A 17,460-nucleotide genomic window follows, 5' to 3' on the forward strand; every position below is an offset into this window, starting at 1 on the left:
CAGCAAAATCATGAAAAATTAAGACCAAGTTATACTTATTATTCCGGCATAGAACTCATTATCGTAATTTCACTATACGCATTAACATTTTCAAATTAATTACACTTAAGTATTTTATTCCTGTCACTTCACATAGACTCGCATTAGAATAGAGACAATTTTGGTAATTGTATTGATATTATAATGGAAAAGTACACCTGATAATTGTTGCAATACTAATATTGGTTCAGTAGCGATTAAATATTGGGACAGTCTATTAATTATTTAATTAATTAATGGTAACTAAAATAATGCGTAAACGTGTTTGAGGTAATTGGATCAATTCGAGTGGAGCGTAAATGTTACCGCATTGTCACGTCCGCTTCCGCTTCAGACATGAAAAAGTAAATAAACATGCAAGAATTGCTCTTTGATGCTTTTGGATTATTAAGTTAAGGAAAAGGAGAGGGAGAAAACGAACAAAGCGTCGGAAAGTACGAAGGTATACGTAATCGATTCGCTATTGTTAAACATCGTACCATGTCCCCTGGTCATTGCATTACATTTATTTTTTTAGAATTTCTGTTTTCTATTATCATTACTGCCCTATTTCTGCTACCCTTTAACCACCCCACTGCAATAATATTGATCATGCCAAATAGCTGGGTATTATTTTGGATCGCAGGCTTACATGGAAAAAACACATAACAACTAAACGTAAGCAATTAGGAATCAAATTCGCTAAATTATACTGGTTAATAGAGAGAAGATCGCAGTTGTCACTAGAAAACAAAATTTTAATATATAAGGCAGTTTTAAAGTTTATCAAAGTTATCAATCAAACAAAAGTGAAATCTCTATGTTTAGTGAGCGATATCAAAACCGGTTAGAAAAGCACCCCAATACACTAGCTATAAATTTATTAGACAATAGTGAAACACCCCATAGACTAAAAAGGTATAACATTATTTGTTTTATTGTTAGAATTAATATTTATTTATATTAGATAATTGGAAGGTTTTCAATGGAAACTATTCCGCTCAGTGTTATATTCTGTTGCAGTTCCAAAACTATTTACTCGTTGTCAGAATTTGGCAGATGAAGTTTTAAGACACGTTTAATGTAATAAAACAAACGTATAATAAAATTTAAATATTTTATATTACTTTTTAAAATACAGTAAAAAAAATGTTATTTTGTTATAAGTATTTGCTTTATGGCCGATTGTAAGTAAAAATAGATTATTAAAAATAAAAATATATACAGTCTAATGTTTAGACCAGTGATTTTCAACCGTTGAGAATCTTAGGTAATTAAATTATTTTCCAAAGAAGTTCGAAGCACTATAAATGTTCATATCAAAATTAAAAGCATTGAGATCTAAGTGTACTGAGGAAGTTTAACTCAAGTGCTAAGTGTGCTTTGAGAGAAAAATGTAGTAGAACTGTAATTATTTTACAGATAATTAAGTATTAAAATCAAATCTCTCAAATGCATAATTATATAGTATTAATATGTTAAAAAAATTGAAATGAGTTATAAGTGTGGATGTTTAAATATATTGAATTGTTAAGTCATGCGACTAGTGCAATGGTGCATATTTATTCTTTGCCAAATGAGGTCTTTTGGCTTCGATTCCGTTGTTCAGATACTTCTAAAGCAATCTCTTATTAATGTTTATATGTTTTCCAAGAAGTTGGTGAGGATTACTTCAATAAAGCAGTAGCATTAATATTTCCGGTTTTGGAATCGTCAATAAATCAATTTTTAATTAATGTAGAATGTATTTTCCTTTCCTGTTTAAATGATCGTTAGTATTTGGTAGATTCATATACTTGAAATTTGTTGTTGAATTAATATGAAATGGTGATGGAGGTGCTATTTCAATTTTATTCGTTGAGTGAGGAGAGCGACGGCGAGGGGAGGGAACGATCCGCAATCAGAGGAATATTAAAAGAATTTTAAAGGCACGTCTATTATTCCGAAGCGAGATAAAAGAAGAGATAATTAAGGAGAGCTCCTCGAACAAGGTGGGTCGTTATTATTGGCCTTCCGCGCGTTCTCCGTCTGGCCCATCGCCATCTCCCTCTGGCATTCAGGCGCAGCCAGTCGGGCTTCATCCCAATGGGCTAATTGATGAAGTAAAGTCATTCATTACGGTTTGATTGTTAAAGGGGGGGCCGAAGCTCTCGTTGCTCGACCCGATGGCCATGGATGGATGGACTGGTGTGCATGTGCATCCATGCTGTTTACTAGGTAGTTGCAATACTGCAAGGACTCTGAGATCGCACGAGAAAGAGAGAGAGATATTGAGTGAGAAATATACGAAGAGGGGCGGAGGCGGCGGAGAGTTGTGCACAGTTGTAAAAGCGGATGCTGTGGCCCCCCGGATTTTCAAATATAGAACGACGCACACCAGCCCCCCCATAAATCACCGCCGATCCCAACAACAATGTCCGAAGCGAAAGGAAATCAAATTTTCAACTATGAATTACAACCTCCGTCTCTGTCCCACCGAAAACCCACCCTGCGTCCTATTTAATAATTTCAACAGAAACGAGAAAAAAGCTTCTGCTCAACCAGTGTAATTTCAACACACCACGTATAAAATAATAGTAACCATGAACGTACAGTTATTATTTGCCATTGAAACTTTCAATTTCATAACAATCATAATTTAAGGTTTATACTTTTTTATCAAGCATTTGTATATAAAAATTGGAGTTATTGCAATAAATGAATCAATTATTTGTGCAATAAATTAGTTTATTAAAGATTTAGTTTCAATTTGTTTGAGTCCATTTGAATCTACAGTAATTAATTGTAATTGTTGTTACATACACAAATAAAACATAAAAAAAACTTTATAGTATATTTTCAATTCAATATTTTGTCCAATATTGAAGATGTTTTTCTAACTTCGTAGTACGAAAGGTGCACAATTATTACGGACAAACATTTCCCATATAAAATTTCTTGTTACTAGTTGTATTTTTAAGAACCATTCAGAATATAAAATTTCTATTTCATTTCACCTCAATGGCCCACTTTCTTTCTAAATAGTCATTCTTCTTTGAAATCCCAGAAAGGTAAATATATACCTATTTTCAACGTGGCGTGAAATATCGCTCAATCACACAAAGTTTTAGGAATTATTTTTTGTTAACAATAACAATAAAATCCGGAGGTATTTTTTATATTGCCTTCATAATTTATGTAACTAATATTTTCTGAAATTGTTTTATATGATATCAATCGTATATCCAGCCCTTGTTATGTACAGTTACGGTTTTCTGCTTATTTACACTTTTCATACAAAAACTTAGGTCGATGGCCTTTTAACCAAAATTAGGACCAATAAAAATTTCTAAGTAAATCGAATTGTTTATAATTGAGATAATTCTATCGTTCAGTTTTTGCTGACATTCAATAATTTTCGGCAATTAGTTTATTATTTGTTTGATTGAATAACAAATAATCTTTCAATTGTTAGTCACTTTTGAGTAAAATCAAGTTTTCGGCAATTAGTTTCTGGTTTGGAAAGGGCTATTGTTACGTCCTTTATGGAACGATGATGAGATATCGCGGAGTTGAGCTGAGTTCGTGCTTGAATTAGTTGGGCTACAAATTTTCGGGACCAGAGATAGTTTCAGTTGATCCCTGCCGCTGGCGGCGATGGTGGTTATCAGTCAGAGCCGCCCCCAACGCATTCATTATCTCTCCCTTCTACTCTCTCTCTCTCTGTCCCACTCGCACGCATTCGCATATCATATACAGGCTTCAGACTACAGGGATCAGCATTTGCATCCATCTCTATCCAACATCCTAAATATTAGTCGCCTGTCTCCCACGTTCTCTATGTGTGTACACTAAGTACTACTATGTATGTGTGTTTGAGATATTGTGTGCTCAGTTTAGTGCGGAGATATCTAATATCTCCTCTGAACTGTTCTGCATCGTACGGGTAAATGAACGTGTGGTGGAGAGTGGAGTGGAAGAGAGGAGACCAGAACTGATGATGGCGACGGGTAACAGCCTTATGTGAGATCCGAGCTTCCGATAAGAGGTTAATGGCATGCATACGACAAAAACACCCCTTGCCTCATCGTGCAGAAGGCTCCTCCACCAAAATGATCATCATCATCATCATCCTCACGAATCGATCTCCTTCCAACACGCTCTCTTACAAAACTAGAAAATTCATTGCAACAATTCGTTTAATACTCTTGAAATTTTAGAAAACACGCACACTCCATAATAATCCCCCCCATTTGTTCTTCCTTCTATCTCACTATCTCCCGTCCCACTAATAATTGTAATTATGCAAGCTTCGTCCAGGTAGACTGGAGAAACCCCTTCGTTGTTTTTTTTTATCCGTGTTTCGCTTCTCCGCTGCTAATATCCACGTTATTTACTCCGACGCGCCCGGCAATTTAACTGTACCCAATTATCTAACGTTCAAAGAAATCAAATCCAAAAATTAATTGCTTTAACTGCGAGACGTCTTCCACTTCTACCATTATTTCGATTTAAACATGAAATAACATTCATTAAAATCCTAATCTCCGGCTCGCAATTATCGCATTCATTATTTTCCATTTTACCAAATACATATTAAGACCATAGATAATATTACTTAATAACTAATTACAATTATATTTTTTTTATGTCGTGTAATTTTATTCACATTAACTTCAATAGTATATTGATGCTCTACAATTCTACTATTTCCATTCACTGTGAATCTGCTGCTATCCTTAACACTGTCATTATCCATCGACTTGGCTGAAGAAGGTTCATATGCTGAACCTCATTCATTTCACTGTCCATCTGTGATGAACGATGGCCCTATTGCTTCAAGCTCCGTGAGGGCTCACAAAGGGTCTGCCTTGACCAGGATTTAAACATGCGCCCACTAGCTCGTGGGTAGGGCGATTACAATTATATAGTTTGTTTTTTAATTCACATTTTCAGTTTCATGTGTTTCAATAATTATTCGCGAGTTAACTTTAGAGCAAAATATAGTTTTATAAGCAATAAACAAAAAATATAATAGTCAATAAAAAGAAAATTTTCGCAGTTTAGACTTCAGCGCTATATAATATTTATTGAAACAGTTACTCCAATCGTAAAATAGAAGATGAAATTATCTTAGAAGTAGTATCTATATGGAGATTTATCTTTATATTGGGCAGCGTTTGTACATATTACTTGTAAACTGAATTTACCATGAAGGAATGTTGGAAGAATATACGTCTATGGCATTAGAAATTGTTAACATTTATTGTTAGGTCTCAGGCAACTAGCACAAAGGAAGATTTAATGGGAGTCTTCATAGGAACAGTTGTAAATCTTGAATAATGCATATTTTTATATATTTAAATATTGTATAATATATAACTTTGTAGCGTTTATTACAGTTATATAAGTCATTTTGAAATATTGTATTTTTTATTTGTGTATAATAAAAATAAATACAGTGAAAATAATTTTAATTGCAGCATTTAAATTACGCAAAAGTAAACAATATTAATTAAAATACTATCATGCGAAACACAGAGGCATTGCATGGGGCTATTGACATATGTATTTCGACCAATAAATGCAATATGAATAGAACAAATTAAATGTTGTGTAATTTAATGTAAATTGAAACAATTTGAATTTAGCTTGGAACATTCCGCTATGCAACGTTTCAGGTAATATTTGTAATATTATATGTAAACCGAACTCGTGTTTGAACAATAAACAATTAGCTTTTGAAACGGTTCCATCATTAATTTGAAACGCGATTGTTGCCTGTACCAAAAACCCTGGAACATAAAGCACACATCCGTCCGTTCTCCCCCGCAAAAACAGACGAAACGTATAGAACATGGTCCATAGATTTAGCGAATTTCCAGTGGAAGGCGAAGGACGAGGGGTGCCCTTACTACTCTTCCATTGTTTGCTTTAATGAGATTTCAGCCCGGGTTTTCACAACCCGGTCCCGGTTGCTTCTCTGGCGCTCACTAACCTACCTATCTTCCTCCCTTCAACCCGACGCAAAACCAGCCCTGTCCAATCCAACCGACTCTCACGTCGAGTTTCAACTAATTGCCTTATATACACATCCATATAAAGAGGGCTTCGAAATTAGTTCAAAAGCGGCGCAAACTAAATATGAACAGAGAAATGCAAATAACCGTTTCCACTCCTGTCCCGACAAACAGACAATCAAAACGGGAGGATGAGAAGAAGAAACAAAAATAGAAAATTAAATACCAGAACTGTGACCAGCCATTTTTTTCTGTGCTGGACATTTCGGAGTTTTGTTCTTCACTGGTCATTTGTTTTTTTGTTTTTGAAACAGAATAGTGATTTCTTGATGCGCCTGGTGTCGACGTCGCCTAGTCCCGGTGGCAATCGCAAGCCCGACAAACAAAATACCGTCAATCAAATTCCCGACGTTCGAAATCCCGACTGTATCGAAATACCGACGTTTGAAATGCCGACTGTATAGAATTCCCGACAAACATAATCCCGACTATATCGAAAATGTCTAAAATAACATTTTTAAATTATTCCGGAGCGTAGTGACTTTTAAATTGTTATTAATAATACATAACAACAATTAATAATTTAATTGATTATTATTTCATAATGTTAAGGTTTATTATGAATAATTCAACAAAATCAAATAAATTAATAATAATTTATTGTTATTAATAATAAAAGTGTAGCAACATTTTCGATATTGTCGGGATTTTGATATAGTCGGGATTATGGTTGTCAAGATTTTGATATTGTCGGGATTTCGATACAGTCGGGATTTCGAACGTCGGAATTTCAATAGACGGTCTTTCGGTTGTCGGACTTGCGATATAGACTCGCCTAGTCCACACGCCTACCTTGTTCTTTTTTTTTTTTCGAGCATTAGTTAATTAAAAATGGTGAAAAATTGTATTATATATCTTTCGGCTAAATCTATCTATCTACAATTAATGGAAATAAAATTTACTAATTAGTGTAAAAATATTTGAATAAATAAAATTAAAACATTACTTTCATCGAGTGATCATTGTAATTGAGAAATAATTAATTACCAACCATAAATGCAATGCAATGCAACGAATATGAATTTGTTACCAAACTCAATCAATATCAATCTAAAATTGGAGTAATTTCCGAAAAATACAAAGCTGATTTTGCACTTTTTATTGAAAGCAAAATTTGGACAAAAAAAATATTACTAATACTATTATTTTTTTCTAGTAAGAATGATTTCATGCAAGCACGTTAAATTTAATAATTACAATATCAATACTGCACATTTGGATACTTTTTCGTCTGTAAATCAATTGATTCTTGTTCGTTGGAATCAGTTTTTTTTTTTCTAAAAAAAAGTGATTTTACTTCGAAGAATCTCATCGTTTTTTATAAAGTATGTTTTAGAGGTCATAAACTTCTAGAAACTTTAGTAAATCTCTCAAATTTAGAATAATGCAACTCAAATATATCAATTGTCCTTCTATTCGACAAAAGAAACGTAAGTCTCAGTTAAAATTGTATTGCTCTATAATTTGCAACGGTTCTTCTTTATGATTAGAGATTAAACTTTCTGTTGTTTACCCTTTTCTAGTAAAATTATGTTAAGGATAAAAGAAACTTTCTCTTATCACAAGAAGTGTAATTTTTGAACCCTTTCAAATCTTCAACATAATTGTGAAACTTTTCATTTATTATTTATTTACAATTTTTTTGGGACACAATTTTTTGTTGTAATGTATTTAAATTTGTACCTAAATAAAATGTAAATAAGCGGTCTTTTAAATTTTACTGGTTAAAGGTATAATTTGACTAAGGAGTAAAAGAAAATTTAAAAGTCGACCAGTTTTTTTTTTTCATGAAATTCGAAGCTTTTTATACTCCATAAATCACTTGCTATTCTACTTTTCGAATTTGAAATAAAAGGGTGATCGTTAGTCCGCATGGGGTCCTTCTGAAATATTGTAAGGTGCTGGCGTAAGTGGGCCTCTCTGATTAGACCCTCGGGGATCGGGGGAAAAACGGAGAAGGGTCGTGTCCCTGGTTCCAAAAAGCCACCCCAGTTTAAGTACGAAAAATAACAATAAAAAAAAAACATCCCCCAGTTGGACCCGAAACTCCGCTTCTCCTTTATTATTAAGTCCTTTTCTCGCTCTCTCTCAATATAATACCGTGAGCGAGGCAAGATGGAGAAGAAGGGCGGTAAATGAATAAACACTAACAACCCTTTTAAATTTCTAGCTGTATATATTTTATTCGTAAAAAAATATTTTTTTCTCTTGAAATGAAATACAAAGAGAGAGAGGTGAGAAAAGAGAGGTCAGACAAAAATAAAGTGATTGTGTATGTCTTCTTTGCAATTTACGTAATTCAATTGTCGAGTCCGGACATGGCTTCACGGAAAAGTCCAAAGTTCGCAATTACAAAAGCTTTGTTTCTGTGAAAGATTAGATATGGCTGCAATATAAACAAGTAAGAAACGAGGTAACTTTGATATGTTCGTAAATCAGATACTAAATCTTAATCAATTCATATAGATCCGACTAGTCTAAACGCATAATTTTACATCTTTTACATTTTTATTTCAATATCGTTCCAAAGCGTCATTCGTAAGTCGAATTTGTTCGTAAGTTGGGAGAATTTTAAAAATTTCAAAATATACTTATCATGGTTTTTACTTTTGTATATGTTTAATTTCGTATTTCTGACTGCTTAGATTTGAAAAAATAGATGAAAATAAACAAAATACTTACTTACAAATACTTTTCAATGTAGACAAAAGACACAAATGCAACAAAACAGATAGAGTACATTTTCCAAAAATATTATATATTATTATAGAAATTATCAATTTTTGTTTGGATTTTTCGAGGACTTTAATAAAACCACATAAAAATTGACTGCACTAAAAGAGACTTCACTGTATATTATAACTAATTTCTTAGAATTCATTTTAAATTGTAAATCCGGACTGATCGAAGCCGCAGTATGCAAAGTATTCATGCAATTCACACCTCCAACAAAACAAATAATAAACAATGAAAGGTAAATTATAATAAAATGAAAAAAAATCAAAGTTTCTTCATTTATATATAGATACTGACACTGACATGATTGATTTGATTTTTGTAGTTTCTTTATTGGATAAAATTGTTGACTTTCGGCTATTTACAGGGTGGTCATGGGCCTGGAACGTACAAGATTTTTTTTTTAAGTTGTGGTTTACATAAATTCATTAATTCAAATTATAGAGAGTCTAATTACTTTTAAGTAACAAACAACAAAATATCATACTTCATCTAGGAATGCAGCAGAATAGATTCATTCAACTCATTTGACACAACGTATTTACAAGGAAATATTTGATATTAATGTGGTCAACAAGTTTCAATGATAAGAAGCAAACAATATTATACTAGGATTACAATGTTACTCACGATGTGTACAACTTTCTATCTCGTGCCTAGATTTAACTGATTGAAGTTTAATTGTGATTTATTTTGTAAATTGTAAATTAATATGTACAATTTATATTGCTAAATATATTACTTAATGTCATATTAACTACACATTATAAATAAACATAGATTATTCTTATTAGCATGCAAATAATGAAAGTAAACTTTCATAAGTAAGGCATAATTTGGATTTTGGGAAGTTATTAAAACTATTTTTAAATCGATACGACAAATGATCATTAAATTCTGAATACAAGACAAAATGAAATTTTGTCAAAATGCAATTAAGATTTTTTTTTTATTCAAATTTGTGGTAATGTGAATATTTAATTGGTAATTAATAATGATAATAAACGCGGGTTTATGGAATAATTTAAAGCTTTAATTAATGTTTGAATTAAAGTTTATTAATAGACGGTGAAAAATATTCTGCAATATATGATCGTTTCGTGAGTAAATAAAAAAGCTGAGAGACGTGTACATAAATTCGTCCAATTTATTTCACGATTGTTTTTTTTTTGTGTTTTTGTTTTCGGGTTTCTTCCTCTTGCCTTTAAATACGTCCAAAATATGTCCATTAAACGTAATGACGACGGCGCGACACGCGTTACGTAATTACAGAGTATTGGAGCCCGTTTCTGTAATCCCACATACACACTCGTGTAATTACGGTTTAATGATCTGCCCCGACTTTCCCCTCGATCGTAGACGTTCGTCGGGGACGTCCGGTGTTTCTGATGGGTGTCGCCGAAAACGAATGATATTCCCTTCTTCGACTTCGATCGTCATCGAACGCTCTGAATCGGTTCGTGTTATGAACCTTCAGTCCTTTCGTTTCCAGGTTTCCGATTAAAGAGGATTCACGCTTCAAATCCATTCATTTGTAGCTGTTTACATTACTTAATCGAGACCGAATCGATATACTTTGCCCACATGATTTTTTGTTTTGAAAAAACATTTAAAAAAAGAAACAGATTTATATCACATAAACCGTTGGCAATCGCAAGCCCGACAACCGAAATACCGTCAATCAAATTCCCGATGTGCGAAATGCCGATTGTATCGAAATTGCGACAATCATAATCCCAACTATATTAAAATCCCGACAACCATATTCCCGACTGTATCAAATTCCCGACTATATCGAAAATGTCTTCAATAACATTTTTAAATTATTCCCGAGCGTAGTGACTTTTAAATTGTTATTAATAATAAATAATAATAATTAATAAGCTAATTGTATTTGAGATTATTTCATAATGTTAAGGTTTATTATATTAATAATAAAAATGTAGCACAAGGTGACTACGCTCCGAAATAATATTAAATTGTTATTGTAGAAATTTTCGATATAGTCGGGATTTTGCTATAGTCGGGATTTCGAACGTCGGGATTTCTATAGACGGTCTTTCAGTTGTCGGGCTTGCGATATAGACCCCATATGAATATATATACTTTGTTTCTGCCTTAATGAGAATAATTGCTTTTGTTTTAATATATTCGATTTTTGTTGGAACAAATAATTGTGAAATTCGACGAAGAAATGATATTATTTTACCAAATAATAATTATTACTAAATATTTGCTCAATGTATGTTTGCATTTTTTTTTACAATTTTACCTGACAACGTAATATATTGTATAGCACGTCACACAATGCACATGACTAAAAATCATTATGGTTTATTATGAGAAATGCAAAGTGCGCTAACATAAACTTGTTATAATATACCACAATTATTAAACTTCTATAAAAAACATATAAATAAAATGATAAATAATTATCAAATTGTCGAATAAAAGTATTTTTTCTATAATATTATCTAAAATGTGATTAAATTCAGTGGTACAGTGCTGAAACTTTATAGAATTACATGGTTGTCCGGGAAGTTCGTGCCGATTTTTCACAAAAATTCAAAAGAGATATTCTCGATCGATCTTCATACCATTATGATTATTGGCAGACATTTTTTTGGCTGAAATAACCAGCTTTTGGCTTTCCAGTAATAGTAAAGTATCAAAGTTTCTTCCATCTTCAAGAGGGTACTAAACTAGCACAAATCTTTTGATCTAAACCAGTGATTCCCAAAGTGATCTATATCGACCCACAGTAGACCCTCTGTGTGATAACCTGCACGGGGTCTACAACAACGAAAAAAAAATTTGGGGATCCATGAATTGATCCACGATACTGGATCTCAACATACACTGATAGTACCTATTTACTTATATTATACTATCTTATAATATAAAGACACATACATTATTTATAAAAGTTCCAATGAAGTAAAAAAAATATTATATATGTTTATAAAATTGTGTAAGTTGTAGGATGAAGGCATTCGCTTTGTGGTCGCAATACATTTTGAACTTTATAAACATGGAATATAGCGAGGAAATTTTTAATTTCCTTTCCATCGTCATACCTAGTGGAAAGGGGGTTCAGCGCTGTTACCAATCTCCTAACGAAAAAAAGAAACAGACTGGACATCATTAGCCGAGGAGATTTAAGATTAAACCTTATAAAATTGACGCCAAATATTGATAATTTATTATTAAAGCATCAGGTTCATCCTTCTCACTAAATACATTTACTTATTGCTTAGTTTATTTTATGTTACGTATATTTTATATAACAGATACAAAATTTTATTTTGAGTAGTTTTAATTTAAATTCAATTAATAAATGTATAAAACTTAACATGTATTTTTACTTTAAGTTTTTAACAGTAAACTTCACTACAGTTAGAACTTTACAAAAAATCAATATCAGGTAAATACCCCTCTACCCAAAACCAAAAAAACATGGCAAGGGGTCTACGATACAAAAAAGTTTGGAAACCTCTGATCTAAACTAAACACGGTTGAAATGTCACCTTTCGGTATATGTACACAAGTCATCTGTTTTTAACAATTCTGATTTATTCAATGACATCACATTATCATATAAAGAAGTTATAAAAATGAATAAAAAGACACAATTAATTATTATAGATGTTGATATTATCAATAGTAGATTACTGTAATTATATAAATTCTCTGATAAGATGCAAATTGTAGATGTGTATTCATTCAACGGATAAATTATTATTGTTAAGACTGAAGTTCTATTTCAGTATTATTTATGTTTGTTCAGGATGGTCCTATAAACTTTAGAGAAGGATATTTACAGCGATGGAGATGGAACAAGAACAAGGACAATGAGAGTGTACCCAATAATAGTTCTTATGCTACAGGCAAGGAATGTAACGGCGATTTTATAAATACTTGTGGAAAAATATATCATAAAAAAAGGAGAAAAAAATCTTCGATAATAAAAAATATATTGCCTGTAATAGGTTATTTCGAAAATAAATAATTTATACCTGGTAAGCAGATGTCATAAAACCTAGGTATTGACACACATTCCAAAGCAGTGGATATATCGAAGAGAAAATTATAAAACCATTCATTTATTGCTTATATAAAAACCGTTATATAAAATTGAATAAATTTAATATATTAAATGAAAATGTGTTTTATTATAGTTGTGAAATTATATAATATATTTTGAATGAAATCGTCACTTAAAAATGTCAGTTACATAATAAAGATAAGTATTAGAGAAAACATCTTTAAAGCTGGTTCAAATTAACTCTTTGAGCGGTGCGCGGATACAAGCAATGTACCAGCTTTTGAACATGCCTTTACCAGGAAATGTCCAGGAAAGAGGAACTATCCTTTAATTTGGTTGGTATATCAAAGGATGAATCTTGACAGGCCGTACTATTCGATGTTGATTCAGTTGACGTAGTTGTCTGATTCAGTTGACTAGAAATTTGTTGAGTCTATAAATTTAGGAATTTCTGGCCCCTCAAGGAGTTATAACGTACGGGTCTATATCGCATGCCCGACAACCGAAAGACCGTCTATTCAAATCCCGACATTCGAAATCCCGACTGTATCGAAATCCCGACAACCATATTCTCGACTGTATCAGAATCTCGTCAACCATAATCCCGACTATATCAAAATCCAAACTGTATCAAAATCCCGACATTTTAAAATTATTTCGTAGCGTAGTCGCATTGTGCTACATTTTATTATTAATAACAATAAATTATTATTAATTTATTTGATTTTGTTGAATTATTCATAATAAACCTTAACATTATGAAATTATATCAAATACAATTAGATTATTAATTGTTATTATTTATTATTAATAACAATTTAAAAGTTACCACGCACCGGAATAATTTATAAATGTTATTGTAGACATTTTCGATATAGTCGGAATCTTGATACAGTCGGAATTATGGTTGTCGAGATTTTAATATAGTCGGGATTTTGATATAGTCGGTGTTATGGTTGTCTGGATTTCGATACAGTCGGGATTTCGAAATCCCGATACAGTCGGGAATTTGTTTGACGGTATTTCGGTTGTCGGGCTTGCGATTGTGATTGCCACCGATAATGTACACTACATTAATTTTATTTGTATCATTTACGGCAATATTTATATGTTAATTTACTTTCTGAAAAAGTCTGAAATAAAATATAACTATTTGTAATTTATTTTTTGCTTATATAAATAAAGGAGAATAAGTATACTCTCCTTTATTTATATGCGAAAATAAATGGTTTCAATATTTTAACTCGATGTTAATTAATTATAATGTCACCCATTAACCGTCTGAAACGTAAACCTCAGGTATAAATTACAAAAGAATCGATGCATTTCATAAAAAATGAACCTGACCAGCGATAATAATGATAATAAATGATGAAGATTAATGTAATTGGGCCACGAAACGTCGACTTTGACGTTTTGGATTACTGCCGTGTCTCCCGGGATAACGCGCGTATTACAAATGACGTTCGCGTTTTGTTTTCCGGGCGCGTTTGCCAAATTATCGTAATTTTCGGGTTTCGCTTGGCAGCCGTTTCTTTTAACGAGGGCCAATTTGAAGCACACATAACAGCCGAAAGGAAAAATAAAATACTTGAAAAAGAAGACAACAAAAAAAAAACAACAAGAATGAAAGAAAAATACAAAAATAAAGCAAGGCGCAGTTCGTAAATGTTAACCTCACACCAGCATTACCAGATTCAAATTTAAACCCGATCACTGTGTCTGATAATGCGCTACGAGATACCAATCCCCTCGCACACATGAAGCAATGATTGTTAGGTAAGGCGAAAAGTTGGAGAGATTCGACGCGTTTCCTTTTCTTTTTTGTTTTGGTTAATTTGTAATTCAATGTTGGCAACGCGGCGTATCTATTAAATATTTTATGATGGCATTTTACAACGCGATATATTTACTTGGAAACGCGTCTCCGCTGCGATATTCCTGTCCTCGTCGCACTCAAACATTCATCGAAAGCGCGGTGTCCATTGAGAATTTTTAATTGCACATTGTATGTGCGTGTGCTTCGAAATCCACGCGCAAATATTCACAATTGGACACCATCACAATATATAATAGGAAATCCTGTCACAAAACCGCACTCACTGTACACACGTACAAGCAAGAAAATATAACAATAACATCAGCAACAACAATCGCACAACCAACGTGAATGTCGTGTTATCAATTGAGCTCTTCTGAACAATCTATTCTGTTATGTACATTATTTTTCAATACGAATTTTGATATAATTCAATCAATTGTCCATCGAGCGGCTTGTGGAAGAAAACCCAATTAGTGACGCAATTCCTAAACAACAATAAATATGTATTTCCTTTGATTTCTAGAAATTCGCATTTTGCTGTGTGACTCACGAATTTCTTATGCGGATTGTAAAACTTGCTTATACACTATGATTCAACAATAATAAGCAAGAGGCATTTAAATCGCACGTTCTAGGAAAATATTTTCCTTTTACATCAAATTAAACAAACGAGTTACGTTACGTGAAAAATTCTTATTAATACAAACATCAATATTTCATAACAACTTCATTTTATAAACATCATTAAGATTGAAATTTCCCATATATTATCTCAAGTTGTTGTATATTATATAATTTGTAATGTTTCAGTCATAGTAACTACATAATGAAAGAGCAAATATTGTAAAGTATCAACATGATAAAGATTTTTAAATTACACTAAAATGGTTATCTATTCGATGTTTTGTTCGTAAAACTAGAAAATTAAGTTTTCTTGTTTAATGGTTTCCAAGGAAAGCCAATTGTTGGGCTGTCTCTTGAGGAACTATGCTCTAAAATTGTATAGTTCTGCGTTCGAGGGATAAATGGAATAAGTTTCCAGTTTCCCGAAACACGCATAGCCACACAATTGCATGAAATTTCAAAACGGGAAAATGAATAATGCATGTATCCAGAAGGCGACACACGGACGATTCAATTCAATGCTGAATGTATCCCCGATATAGACTGTGAATGTGTATACTGTGTGTGTATGTATGTATGTATAGTATTCGAATATAATAGAGGCAATAGACACAGACAGGATGCCCGAATATTCTAATGAGTGATTCTAGCGACTTATCGCAAGAAAATATTGAACAGTCTGGCATCAGCATGAATTATGCATTGGGCTTCCATTGAAACTGTACAACGGCCGACCGGGCCCGGTCTCTATGAATAATGGAGCCCAGTTGGCTTTGGAACAATCGGACAATTCCAGAGTTGGAAAATTAAGAAGAGGACGCACAAAGCAATACGCAAATTCGCTGTCGACCGGTCAGGTGGAGAGGAAAAGTGGAAATAAAACAAAGCGAATGGTAATCGATCCGTATCGGATTCCGAGACCGAAAAACAGACACATGTCAGATGGGATGCACGTCTTTTGTTTCGTCTCTTCGGGTGAGGTTACATTATTTTTTCGTCCTTCTTCAGGGGATTTCCAAAATGTGTCATTATTATTTCCCCCTCCCCCCCACCGAGTGCAATTGGTCCAATGACTGAACAAATATGAACTGACTGACGAATGATGGTGGATGGGAAACGTAGAGAGAAAGAGTAAAAGTCCTAGTGAACTTTTTCCAAAGTTCGCCCTTTCCGTACTATCCGGCATATAAATCTATACAGTTATAAAGAGATAAAGGGAGAGCGAGATGGGCGTTAGCTCAGCAAAAGGGCACTCGATGGCGCGCTGCTACGTTTGCTAAAAAGAGACGAACGTATTGATACTGTGAATGTGCAACAGAGAGAAGCAGAGGTAGAGAAGAAAGGTGCGGTTGGCGAGAGCTGCTTTCGTGCCGTGTCAAGGTATTCATTCTGTCCCTGTCAGGTTGGATAAGCCGCCGCCGCCCCACGACTACAATAAATATTCAAAAGGGATTTTCTAAGGCATCTCTCTCTCTTACATTCGCGCGCTTACACATACACACCACCTATATATAATCCCACATCCCAAAGCAGCACAAAAGAATCTTTTAGGAAAAAAATAAATAAAATACATACACGACCCTCTTTCTCTTTTTATCTTTCTCTTCCCCTCTCCCTCGGACACACACAGTCTTTCCCCAGCAAAAAAAAAACTGTTTATGAAAGAGACCCCCAGATGCCTGGCAAATTTATATTTCATTATTCCCGAAATCAGATCAGTCGTACCTGATTCTAGTTCGAACAAAAAAAAAATGTATAAAACGTAATTTACGCTCTCCCGGTCTTCAAAGGGAGAAAGGAGGAAGCTTGCAACCGTTTCTCCTACCCTCACAGATTCAAAATTGTACATTACACTAAATAGAGAAGTTGGCCATGGAAGGGAGGCGGGATCGAATCGCCTTTGTTTTCGGTGCTCCTTCAGCCTGTCAAGCGCAGAACGAATGTGTAATCTTCAAAATTAAAGGAATGTCAATCAAACGTCAAAAACGGACGGCGGGGGCCAGATGTCGCCCCAATTGTTGTCGCAATTTATACTGGAAAAAACTCGTTCCACAAAAACCCTTCTAATCCCAATTGGTCCAGACAACATACACCAAATTATTAATATTGACATGTTACTCATGAATATCCTAATGTACATCTAACAGTAGAAACGT

Source organism: Nicrophorus vespilloides, unplaced genomic scaffold (genome assembly GCF_001412225.1).
Source record: "Nicrophorus vespilloides isolate i.1.1-1 unplaced genomic scaffold, Nicve_v1.0, whole genome shotgun sequence".
Classification (NCBI taxonomy): domain Eukaryota; kingdom Metazoa; phylum Arthropoda; class Insecta; order Coleoptera; family Silphidae; genus Nicrophorus; species Nicrophorus vespilloides.